This window comes from Coenobita brevimanus, chromosome 50 (assembly GCF_032717465.1).
Source record: "Coenobita brevimanus isolate Jiangsu-jjx chromosome 50, ASM3271746v2, whole genome shotgun sequence".
In the NCBI taxonomy this organism is placed as follows: Eukaryota; Metazoa; Arthropoda; class Malacostraca; order Decapoda; family Coenobitidae; genus Coenobita; species Coenobita brevimanus.
The window spans coordinates 16995774-17006915 of record NC_137003.1 but is presented as its reverse complement, the minus strand read 5'-3'; the positions used below and the strand labels follow the sequence as shown (position 1 = coordinate 17006915).

At 43.3% G+C, this 11142-nt stretch overlaps 1 pseudogene; it reads right to left on the bottom strand.

Annotated features, from left to right (window-relative positions):
* Positions 1-10749: 10749 nt before the first annotated feature.
* On the bottom strand, positions 10750-10867 carry LOC145399879 (5S ribosomal RNA; annotated as a pseudogene).
* Positions 10868-11142: the final 275 nt, after the last annotated feature.

Here is an 11142-nt window from a genome sequence, read left to right as displayed (position 1 = left end):
TCTAAATCCTCATTTATACCTTTCAGAGGTAAGTTTATATAAATCCCCGGTAGCAGAGGCAATCCAAGAAAAATAACAAGTAACCTGAGAAAGACTCATTTCAATAGAAAATATGGAAAAGCCGCGCCCGTTTGGTTAAGAATTAACAAGAAATTATTGGAGATTGTATGAAATCCCTCAGATTAGGAGCTTCTTGCCGAAGCTCAAGTTAAAGATGCCATCGTAGGAAAAGAAAAAGATATGAGAGAGAGAGAGAGAGAGAGAGAGAGAGAGAGAGAGAGAGAGAGAGAGAGATTAATGACGCATGCTTATGTGCGAGGGTCTTGTGTTGAATAAAATGTTCTTGTAAATGAAAATGAAGGCTGTGTGCAGAGTGGGGCAAGATGCTACGTAACACACAATTCTTTGCAGTTTAATTTACACACTTCTCATTAACACTTCGTTATGTTATATATGTCTTGCAAACAAAAATATAATTTGCGCAAGTAATAACAAGATGAGACTGAAGTGTAATATGTAAAATACACTGTGAAGGAAGTGGTACGGCAAAGTCTCTACAGCCATTTAGAATACGACCCTAAAATTACATTATTGATAACGGATATAATATATATACAATAGTGAGGGTACCAAGAAAATGTGCAGAGAAAGTATCACAGCATTAGAGAACAACCTTGGGGAGAATACTCGGTCCATTCTTGTTTGTAAGTGTTGGACTGAATTATACTGTCTTCTAATAGTTATTTTAAACCATAATTATTGGAATGAAGGGGTCAGTGGGAGAGGGTGATGGCACATCATTTCCTCACCACACTCGGTTTTCTCCTGCTTCCCAGCCACTTTACGCCACTAAGACACATGCTGCATTTCTCATTATATTCTTGCCATCTTCTGATGATTTTATACACCTTAGGATACATTTTTTGAATCCGAGGAGTTAGATACAGCCTTATTAAACCCACTACCGTACAGGAGGCTTTGCCTAGGCTGAATGTAATCGTCTGGTAGCAGCAGGAATACATTAGAAATTGCGTCTCCCGGATTTAGGTGTTATATGCCTTCATACTTAGTCTCTCACTCTTGCTTCGCTCCGCACAGCTTACCACCTCAGTGTTAACTTCCTCACTCAATGACGTTAATTTTGCTTCATTATTTTTTTATTTTTTTTGCATTAAAATGACTTTTTAAACAGTTCAAGATACTATATAGCAGAGCCGAAGTTAATGATGGTTATATTAGACCTATCCACACACACACACACACACACACACACAAAAACTATCCAAAAGGGTCCCATAAACCGTCTTGTCGGCCTGTCCGGCCACTGCATTCAAGCCGCCTAATTGGTCATACACAGTCACCACTGCCTTAAGATCACAGCTCACTCCGAGAGATACACATACAAGTGCGAATGTTTATAAGCGATCCTGTTACAAGGGAGGAAATTGACGCACTTACCAGTACAGCCGTTGCAACTGTAAAAATTATGGGTACGTCCTTGTCCCACACTGCCACAGGCTGCAACAGCAGCAGTTCAATACAAGAAGCACGTTGCCCAGTGAGTTGTTCTTCCTATGGTCAGTCTTCAGGTGTACAGTATACAAGATCAACTGAGGTGTTGTAGATAAACACTGGCTTCTTCAAGTTCACTGTCTATTTTCCAAATGGTTACACTTAATGCTTTCCAACTTCATTTCACTATTCTTACAAGCATTGGAGCTATACACACTTAACTAATTACAATGACACTTAATGCTTGACAAAAATTCACATTTATTACACTTATTGCCTGACAAAACTTCAATGTTGTCACACAAGTACCGAAAATATACAAACTTCAGTAACACGTCACTGTTTGCCACTGTTTTCACAAGTACCAAAAATATGCAATCTTCACTGACACTGCACTACAGTCAGACTGAACCAAAACCAACTGAACTTGTTCTAGTCTCTCGTACCAGAACCTAAACTAGCTGCCGTAAACATCGGAAAACGTCGAGATGCTTCTCGAGTACCCAACCAACAAATCTCGCTTCTTAATAGTACCCCCTCCCTAGTTCTTTGTTGTTCCGACAAAACTACACAGTATACACACACAAACCTTAATCTTGATGGAATATCTAACTACACACAAAATAGTCCTTCAACTTATCAGGTCTTCTTTTATGCCGCTTCCGATGATGTCCTTGCTCCTCCACACAGTCCACTCCTCCAGGAAGGTCTTGGTCCTCTTCTTGATTCGCTCATTCTCTTGGGGAACTATCACCTTCCTCTTGCACATCAGCTCCTTGGTCCTCCTCAACATCCTCGGCTGCGGGTGGGCACTATTCCTCGGAGATGCCCCAGCTGTACTGTCCTGGCCCATGGTACTGTCACAGATGGTTCAGGTGTACTAGCTTTGGACGAGATTTCCTACCTCCCCAAATCCATACGTTACGTCTGATAGGCGGTCCAACACAGTGTAAGGCCCGTCCCATGGGCATTGCAGCTAGGGTGACTGTCCCTTCTTTCACTGGGGATTGTATAACCAAACTTGGTCACTATCCTTGAAGCTCACCTCACTTGCCTTAGCATCACATTTGCACTTCATCATCTCTCCTGAAAACCTGAGGGTTCCTCGCACTTGATGATGTACCTCAGCCAGCCTTTCCTGAAGGTGCTTTGCATAGCTGGTGGTGTCTGTAGGCAGCTCTTCACCAGGTGGTCTTCCCATTAACAAGTCAATGAGTAATATAACTCGCTGCCATCATTAGTTTTGCAGGATTGTAGCCAGTAGACTCATGGGATGCAGACCGATATGACATCAGCAATGCAGGTAATTTCTGGTTCCATTCTGTTTGTCCAACAACTCATTACTTGGCCAGTTCTTGTCCCAGGGTCCAGTTGAATTTCTCTACCATCACTTCTGACTGTGGCCTTAGGGGGATCATCCTGGTCTTCTTGATCCCCAGTAACTTGCAACACTCATGGAACACAGCAGACTTGAAGTTTCTACCCTGGTATGAATGCAGCTCTTGTGGCATCCCAAAATGACAGAAAAACTGATCAACCAACACCTGAGCAATGGTCGCAGCCTCTTGATCAGGGATAGCATAGGCTTCTGGCCACTTTGTGAACTAGTCCATGGTGACACATATATGCCGGTTTCCTCTCTCAGTGAGCGGCAAAGGTCCACTGCGACTCTCTCCATCAGTGCACCCACTTGGTACAGCTGGAGAGGGGTGCAACCACGTTTCTTGTGTCCCTTCTTGGCACACCACACATCACAGGCCTGACACCACTCTTCAACATCCTGACGCATGCCAATCCAGGAGAACCTCTGTCACAGCCGGCCTAAAGTATTCTTTACTCCCAGGTGCCCACTAGTAGCTTGGTTGTGGGACTCATCCAAGATCTCTGACCTCATCTTCTTCGGAACCACCAGTTGCCAATACTTGCTGATGCCATTGGGTGTATCCCACTGATGCTCCAGTAGTCCATTGTTCAAACGAAGGTCCCACTGATTCCAGTAGCTCTTGGTCGCAGGGCATAACCTGGAAACTTCTTCCCAAGATGGTCACACTGTACTCTGCTGCAGCCACTTTGGCACTGGTTGTAAACCTGCATCCTCTTCAGATCTGCATCATCTGACACTGGCCCTGTCATTGCAGTATGGCTGCATTTCTTACCATGATCTTCCTTTTTACTACACTGCCGGCACTCCGGATCACAAGGCCGATGACTCAGGCTGTCAGCATTGCCATGTACCTGCCCAGGACGGTGTTACACCTCATAATTGTGCTGGTCTAGCTTCCCGAGCCAAAGTGCCAGTTGTCCTTCCACATTCTTTAGCGTTTTCAGCCACTTGAGTGCCGCATAGTCCTTCCTGATGATGAAGTTTAACCCATACAAGTAGGGATGGAAGAAATCAAGGCTCTTCATCACTGCCAAGAGCTCCTTACGGGCCACACAGTAGTTTCACTCCAGTGGGCTAAGCTTCTTGCTGTAAAATACGCAACCACATACTCCTCGTCAAAATTCTTCTGTGACAGGACTCCACCAATACCATGCTCACTGACATCACAGTCGAAGATAAATGGCTGATTCTGGTCTGCATACGGCAATACTGGAGAGCTTGCCAATGCATGCTTGAGTTTGTCGAAGGCTTTCTGAGTGTCTGCTGTTCATGCAAACTTCTACCTTTTTCCCAACAGCTTGTGGAGAGGTGCAGCTATCATTGCAAAGTCTTTGACAAAATGCTGATAGTAGATGCACAAGCCCAGGAAACTCCATAGCTCTCTCACCAAGTTGGATCTGGCCAGTTTTCCATAGCTGCCGCATTCTCTGGGTCAATATGGACGCCGCTCTCGTCTACAATGTGTCCCAGGTACTTCACTTCCTTCTGAAACAAGTAGCATTTCCTGGGGTTCAGTTTGAGGTGTGCTGCGTGGATCCTGTTCAACACCTCCAACACCCCCTCCAGTTCCAAACACAGTTACATCATCCAGATAGATAAGAGCCGCCTGCCAGTGCAGGCCTTCAAGTACGCAGTCCTTGAGGCATTCAAAAGTAGTTGGAGCATTGCATAGGCCAAATGGCATCACTTTAAACTGCCATAAACCCCGCCTGTATGAAAAGGCTGTCTTCTTTTTGTCCTCTGCATCCTTGACCTGGTTGTATCCTGCCTATTTGTCTAGGATGGAGAACCTCTTAGCACCTGACAGAGCATCCAGGGTGTCATTAATTCTTGGCAAGGGGTATGCATCCTTCACTGTCACTTCATTCAGGGCTCGATAATCTATACAGCACCTTACCGAGCCATCCCTTTTCCTTACTAGAACCACTGCTGATGCCCAAGGACTACTGGACTTTTCTATTACTCCTTGACTATGGAGATTCTCCATCACCTTCTCCATTTCTTGCTGTTGGGCTGGTGCCATCCTCCACGCTGGCTAATTAATCAGGCAGTGATCTTGGTGTCTATACTATGCTCCACCAGATCAGTGCACCCCAGGTCCAGGTCTCCCGTGGAAGACATCAGCATATTCCGTCAACAGCTGCCTCAACTTCACCACTTGTGAACCATCCAGGTATTGACAACTCCTTGAGAAGAGGTCTTGTAGGTGGTCTGGCATATACCCGTCTTCCTTGACTATGCTCCTTTTACAGGCCTTCCTCCGATGCCATTCAGGGTCCACCGCCTGGCACAATCCCACAATTTCTCCCTCGTTGATCATCTGTGGCTGAAGGGAGAAATTGGCCACCACAACCGGCACTTCACGTGTACCAGTTTCCATCAGTGTTCTCCCCACCATCACTCCAGCCTTCGTCTTGCACCATACATCAGGCTCCACTACCTCTATACAGCTGTCAAAAGAGCCACTCACCATACACTGGAGCAACAGTTCTGATTTTGGGGGTATCACTGCATTGCGGAGCACCCTCACCTCGCCAACAGAACTGGTACGTTTCACTGCTGTGACGGGAACCGACCTTCCCTGAACCGTCAGCTTCATAGAGGAGAAGTCCAGCTCACATCCCTTGGACATAAGGTAGTCCAGACCCACAAGGCAAGGATCCTAAATGTCGGCCACGTCAACTGTTAGAGTAGCCTCTTGCCCTGCCACTTCAGTCTGGACATTCAGGGGTCCCCTCAGTTCCACACGGTGCCCAGTTATGCCAAACAGTTATTCTGATGACTCAGGCAGATACCGATGATATAACACATCAGGCCTCACAAAAGTCTGCTCTGAAGCCGAATCAATCACCAGGGAACATTTCTTTCAATCTATCCTTCCGTCTATTCAATCACTGTCAATTGCCGTCCTCTTGCGTTTTCTCAGTGGTGGGGATACTTGGGAAAAACTGGCTGGTGGTTGCCCTTTCACTCCAGCCTCCACTAGTTTTCCGCTTCTTATCATCCTTTTTCTTATTCGGACACTCAGAACTAAGGTGTCCCACCTCACTACATGTCCACCACACTTTTGGTACAATTGAAGATTTCCCTGCACTCCTCTGTTCTTGCTCCTTCTTCCATTTGTGACAATCTTCCTTCTTGTGCCCTGACTTCCTGCAGAACCAACAGCCTCCTCCGGTCTTCTGTTCCCTCTTCCACTTGTAGCAGTCCTCTTTTCTGTGTCCTGGCTTTTCACAGTACCAGCAACTTCCCTCAAATTTTTCATTTTCACATACCTGCCCCTTTCTTGCCTTGAATCCTGTACTACGACCTGCCTGAAAGGTGGATGTACTGGACCTGACATAGGACTCAAATTCTAGAGCCCTGGCTAGTGCTTCTTGCATGCTTCTTGGTTGTGCCTGCTTCACTTGCATTTTCAACTCTACACTATCAAGAGCATCGATGAACTGGTCCCTCAGTAGAATAGCCAACAGGTTAGGTGCTATGCCTTTTATGCCATACTCTGCAGATCATGAGCAAGCTGCTGTAGGGATTCTCCTCGAGCCTGTACACGGCTCCGGAATCTTGCTCTGTAAACCTCAGTCTGGTACATGGTTCCATATCTTCGCTCCAGAACTTCTACTAGGGACTGATAACTGTTCCTCTTCATGACCGACATCTGGCCCAGCATTTCCATTGTGGCATCCTTAAGCTAATAGCACGCTGCACTGCCCTCTGCCTATCATCCCAACCATTCTGATCCGCAAGTAACTCAGACTGTGCATGGTAAGCTTCCCAAGATACTCTTCCACCAAATTCTTGAGGTTTCTTTTTAATTGGACCCCCATCATAGCCATGCACTTCACTGGTTTAGGGCCTCAAAACTGAGGCAACATAATTAAGGCCAGGACTTAAACCTTCTGCATTCTGATTATTCAGCCCTGTAATGCTACCTTTAGATGCTTGGGATCCGTGAAGATTCACCATACACTGTCCATTCCTTTCATATGCTTCCTGTACACTAACCTGAGGCTCAGGAGTGCAATATTTTTCTAGTCTCAGTTTTCTCACTAATTATCTTCACGTGGCCAGCTACATGCTTTAACTGGTTATCTAAATGCCGTCTTCACTCTATCACTATTTCCTCACTAATTGTCTTCAACAGGTCGTCTACATGCTGTTACACTCCATCACATTATTGCTTACCTCATACTTTTGCTGCTTTAGCTTGGCATCTACTTCCTCCCTAAGCTGTTGCTGTTCTTCCTTCATTTCCTCCATGAATGCATCTAGCTGTCCTTGCACCCTCACTCCTGTAATGCCTTTTGAAGTTGTTCATATCATTCTTTTTGTTCTTCACGTTGTGTCTCTAATTGTTCACTCTGTGTTTGCATTTGGACACTTTGTGCTTGTAACTGTTCTTTGAGTTCGTTTCTGAAGTCTTTCTGTTCTTCACTTTGGGCATGTAACTGTTCTTGGAGTTGTAGACTTTGTGCCTGCAATAGCTTCATAACTGCAGCCAGCGATGCCTCCTCTTGCCTTGCTTGGCCTCGTTTCTGAACACTTCTGCCTCCATGTCGAAGGTTAGACTCACTGCAGCACTGAAACTATCCCACTCCTGACACCAGTGTTACGTCCCTGTCCCACACTGCCACAGGCTCCAACAGCAGTAGTTCAGTACAGGAAGGACGTTGCCCAGTGAGTTGTTCTTCCTATGGTCAGCCTTCAGGTGTACAGTACGCAAGAGCAGCTGAGGCATTGTAGATAAACGCTGGCTTCTTAAAGTTCACTGTCTTTATTTTCCAAATGGTTACACTTAATGCTTTCCAACTTCACTTCACTATTCTCACAAGCACTGGAGCTATACACACTTTACTAATTGCAGTGACACTTAATGCTTGACAACACTTCACAGTTATTACACTTAATGCCTGACAACACTTCAATGTTATCACACAGGTACCGAAAACATACAAACTTCAGTAACATGTCATATTTTGCCACTGTTTTCACAAGCAAGGGAGGGCGGTGATGGTTCGTACAGTGGGATGGTTCAGACAGTGCATTCTCTGAGAAACTTATGGGACCTAGGGCCATGTGATCTTGCGTGAAAGTGGGAGAGTTTGTTTACTTTGACCACATGGAACCTCCACACTAGAAACGCCTCACTTTTTTTTATGCAGGTCAGATTTTTTTTTTTTTTTTTTGCATCTCCTATGTAATAATTTGAGTGTATATCGTAAGCTCTACCTTTATGGATATGCCAGGCATCGAACTGTGCATTATCAGGGTGAATCTGTGTTGCATGTAGAACATATTGCTATGAAAAACGAATGGTAAACTCTCTCGTGTGAAACTTGAGAGTACCCGTCAATTAATTACATAGATTCGGGATAATTCGGACAGTTGAGGAGGGGGATGGTTCGGACAGTCCTAACTATCCCTCCACTACTACCAAGTCGTGACCTTATCAAATGAAACCGCTACTTTTGATCATTTATATTTGAATACATAGTGAAACACCATTCTTAGCAGTTATCAGGGAATATATATTAACAGTTTTGTTTGTTTAACCTATTCCTCAGTGTGTTAACCCCTTAACCGCGGGGCGTCACTTTCATGACGCTTGGGAGCAAGGGATCATACCGCGGGGCGTCACTTTTGTGATTCTGTGTTATTTTGAATTCACCCGGGCTTCCAAGTGGGGGCTTGTATCATCTATCAGTACTGCCAATGTCCAACACTAGTCAGCACTCCTAATCTCATCTGAACTCCCATCCATTGTTGACAATTTAGCCATTTCTCCTCATTCTTGACTCCCCTCCCTACCCCCCCTTCATTACCCTATCCTCTCGCCTGCCTGGCCATGCTACGCTAAGTAAATCTTCCCTGGAATTTTTCACTGATTTCATCCATTGAAATAAGCCCTATGTCCTATTCTTATACCAAATAATATATACAAGAAAGAAATAAGGTAAGTGAGAGTGCCATACACCTGGAATTGGCTAATTATCACCTGACAACACCTCACGTGCACTCGTTCGCTAATTTTCGCTGTTTTTTTTCCCTTGAAATATGCCGTATAATCTATTTTCGTAATAAATATACATGTAAGGAGGGAAGGGAGAAGCCTAAGTGATATTTACATTCACCTGGAACTGCCTAATTTATAATGTATTGTCTAGATTTCCTGCCAGTCATATCAGTGCTAGACAAAGCTATTTCAAGATATAACATTGGTAGCTCTGAATATATATGTCTCCTAAGTAGGCCTCTAATCTATTTTCGTAATAAATATACATATAAGGAGGGAAGGGAGAAGCCTAAGTGATATTTACATTCACCTGGAACTACCAAATTTATAATGTATTGTCTAGATTTCCTGACAATCATATCAGTGCTAGACTTAGCTGTTTCAAGAAGTAATATTGGTAACTCTGAATAACCCCTAGCAGGCCTCCACGTTGGTCCTCCGTTATCAGTTCACTCTCATCTTCCGAAGTGAGAGTACGTATGTTTCTTCTTGCTGACTTCAAGGCCTTTTTTCACCCCCATGCAAATGGCCCTGTGACCTTTACCCCCTACTAAACCTCGTGTGGAAAGAGGTAAAGGGCTGACAATTGATAAAAGAGTGACTACGATCTTTCTATTGAGTAAAACAGTGCAAGTGGAATTGTAAATAATGTGTAAATAATGTGTAAACAGCAAGTGAAAGTAATGAATGTAAATATACGTGAACAATGGAAAATAGTTTTATAAGTTATTTCAAGTGACAGTGCACAACACAGTGTAAATAAAATAGAAATGTAAATAACGTAAATAAAATAGAGAACGTAAATAGAAATGTAAATGAGTAGTATTATAAGAATACGAGTATATACCCTAGGAGTAATGAAAGTGAAAGTTTCACTCTAGCATGTCCGAATGCTATGAGTTATAAGAGTGAAGATGAAAGTGACATTCACTCTCAATGCCAGTATACAGGACGAGAAAGTGAATGCTACGTATTTTACTGAAAGAAATTGAATCCCTACAGTGACAATAAACTAATACTACTGAAGGAAACTTATGGATAAAGACTGTAGATATATATAAGTGTTATATAGTAATAGAAATATAAAGTGTGAGGGGTTTTATGAATAATAAATGACAGACTACCAAGAGCGAACTAGTGCCAGTGCGACGATCAGACGCGCTCGTAATTTCCATTGCTTTCACAGTGTTTTTTTTGTTTTAGTATGGATCCCAAACTACTTGAAAATTGTAGAATAGTGTTTATAGTGTTTGTATCTGGCTGTGGTAATCATATTACGGGTTGTCGGGAAGTGTAAAGTGGAGACTTCGTTACCCTACTTCAGAGGTCTCCACAAGTCCTACGGTAACCGACGAAGGCTCAACAATCATTCCAGGAGAAAGCTGAAGGTATGTGCCATAAGCATATATAATTTTATTATTCTAGGACTAATAACTGATTTTTGGCAAATATTTTTTGAGAGTCTGTCGGAGCCCAAATAACCCCGCGGCACACGTAAGTCATTGGTAAACAAGCCCGCGGTGTAAGGGTTAAAAGAAGGCAGGGGTAATACAATTTCTATTTCAGTTTTGCAGGCTACAATATGCATTAAAAGTCTGAAGTTAGTCCATCTTAAATAAGGCTTTGAAAATGAAAAGTGAAGTCAATATTCCAGAGAGAGAGAGAGAGAGAGAAGGTTAATTACGCATAATTTTGTAGCAGAAAGTAAGATGTTAAGTTTCATTCATTCATTCATTGCCAGACGCCATGTATCCCAAACGGGGTGGCCAAGGGCTTAGAGTTAATTGTTTTTACAGGGAGGGGCACTAATCCTCCACCAACCCCACTTGACACGTAGGGATGCCAACAGCATCTGGTGTTCCCAGGCGGTCACCCATCCAAGTACTAACCAGACCCAACGTTGCTTAACTTCGCTGATCGGACGGGAAGCGGTGTACTCAACGTGGCATGATGTTAAGTCATTTATTAATAATTCTGGTGAAGGTTATTTGTTACAATATATATATATATATATATATATATATATATATATATATATATATATATATATATATATATATATCAAGTAGTTCATTTGGATTCTGAAGTTTAATATTGTACTTTAGGAAAATGAATTATTTTTCAATTAATAAATCTTAGTTTTTATCCATTCCAAGGCACATAATTTTACGAATATGCCGAGTAATACATATGGCCGAACCATCCCACCTACTGTCAAAACCATCAAAACTGG